The sequence below is a fragment of the Cyprinodon variegatus genome, unplaced genomic scaffold, assembly GCF_000732505.1.
Source record: "Cyprinodon variegatus isolate N-32 unplaced genomic scaffold, C_variegatus-1.0 Scaffold301, whole genome shotgun sequence".
Lineage (NCBI taxonomy): Eukaryota > Metazoa > Chordata > Actinopteri > Cyprinodontiformes > Cyprinodontidae > Cyprinodon > Cyprinodon variegatus.
This window is the reverse complement of record NW_015150754.1, coordinates 635,167-637,078: the sequence shown is the minus strand read 5'-3', so window position 1 is coordinate 637,078 and position 1,912 is coordinate 635,167. Positions and strand designations below refer to the sequence as shown.

Sequence of the window (1,912 nt, the reverse complement as noted above, 5' to 3'; positions counted from 1 at the left end):
TATAATATAGAAGAAAAAACAACTCAGTTTTTTTATGCTTTTTGTAAAAAAAAAAAAAATTAAACAAACTTCCCCGCTTTACACAGGTTTAAATTATTTTTAAGTTTAATCTAACTTCTGTATTTTGGTAAAGTGCAACAAAATTTTAATGAACTAGTTTAATTTAGCTTAGTTACTGTAAGATCAATAGTACCCAGTCTTCATAAAAAAGAACTGCTTTATCACACAGACTCTCTGAAGCACACAGTGTGTTTCTAAAAATGTGTCAATGCTTTTTTTTTTTTTTTTTGACCCATATTAAACTCAATTAAATGTCTATCAGACCTACATAAAGGATTGCATTAGAAATCCCCTTTTGAATAAAAAAAAAAAAAATTAAACAAACTTCCCCGCTTTACACAGGTTTAAATTATTTTTAAGTTTAATCTAACTTCTGTATTTTGGTAAAGTGCAACAAAATTTTAATGAACTAGTTTAATTTAGCTTAGTTGCTGTAAGATCACTAGTACCCAGTCTTCATAAAAAAGAACTGCTTTATCACACAGACTCTCTGAAGCACATAGTGTTTTTCTAAAAATGTGTCAATGCTTTTTTTTTTTTTTTTGCAGCCATATCAAACTCAATTAAATGTCTATCAGACCTACATAAAGGATTGCATTAGAAATCCCCTTTTGAATAAAAAAAAAAAAAAACCTTGTATTATATCCATTTGATTACAACACAGCATTAATAACCTCTTTAGCCAACCATCTCAGCTTGGTTTTAGACAAACCCAGGAAAACAGAGGTTATTTTGATAATGATAAAACTTTAAAATGTGTTTCTAATTAAATGTCATAATTTTTAGACAATGTTTAGCAATCTTGAATTTATGGAAAAAGACATTTCCAGGCAGTTGTAGATTTTCACTCATTGATCTCCAAAAGTCTACTAAATTTATATAAGAAAATACAGCCTGTCTTATACAAAATGACTTGATTGACAATACTTAATGTCCAAAGCAAACCTTTGTCCATCTGAATATAGATTGTGGTGGAAACTTACTTTTTCTTCATGATCCAAAAAGCATCACTCACTGAGAGCGGTACCATCATGGTTTTGAGCCCAGCTAATTAAAATGTCTGAGAAAAATGACCATGCATTTTACTGTAGTGAATGAAGATGCTTAAATCGAATGTGTAAACTACCGTTTAGTTATTAACCTAACAAAAAGACAAAGGCATTAACCAGAGCATCCTTAGTCAATAAACAGCAGAGTTGTTCAGCTTTGAAAACTATTGTAAAGACAGGACCATGACTATTGACTAGGTAACCAAAGAGTTTCTTCTAAACACTGTAAAGCTCTCTTTACGTCTGTTGTTGCCTTTATCTTGAACAGTGATAACACAACTTATTTCTGTTTTGAATACTGAGTCAAAAATAATTTTTTCCAGCCACAGTGTAGCAATTTATTTTGCCAAAGCGGTAGCCTGTAATGAGGTCTTTCTACACTGAAATGTGGCGTCTATGTAGAAACTTGTCGTTTTAAGCACATCTCACTAAATGTTTGTTCTTCATCTCAGAGCTAAGCTTGTATGTGCATTCTGCATGGTTGAGTTGTGTATATACAGCCATTGATTATTTTGTACTCAGTCAGTTGTTGGCAGTCACATGCGTGTGGTTTTTGATCACAGAGACCATTGTTTTCGTTATCCTTGGCCTTTAAACACAGTTGCCTGGTTAATCTACTGTTTTCACATTTAGGAGCCAAACTGGAGTGTTAACTTTGTTCCAGAGTGGTAGTGGTTAAATGTAAATTTTGTTTTTATTATCCTGTTATTTTTAAAGAAAGGATTACTGTATTCATTTCTATTCTTTAGTACACTGATTAACCATTACTCAGACTGGGATTACATAACTAGTTTTTAATATTT

General features: G+C 31.4%; 1 protein-coding gene across 1 annotated transcript in view; it reads right to left on the bottom strand.

Annotated features, from left to right (window-relative positions):
• The window catches only part of astn1 (astrotactin 1), a gene marked incomplete at its 3' end in the record, with an annotated part of 379,756 nt that overhangs the window by 275,226 nt on the left and 102,618 nt on the right, over positions 1-1,912 (bottom strand). The window lies entirely within an intron of this gene.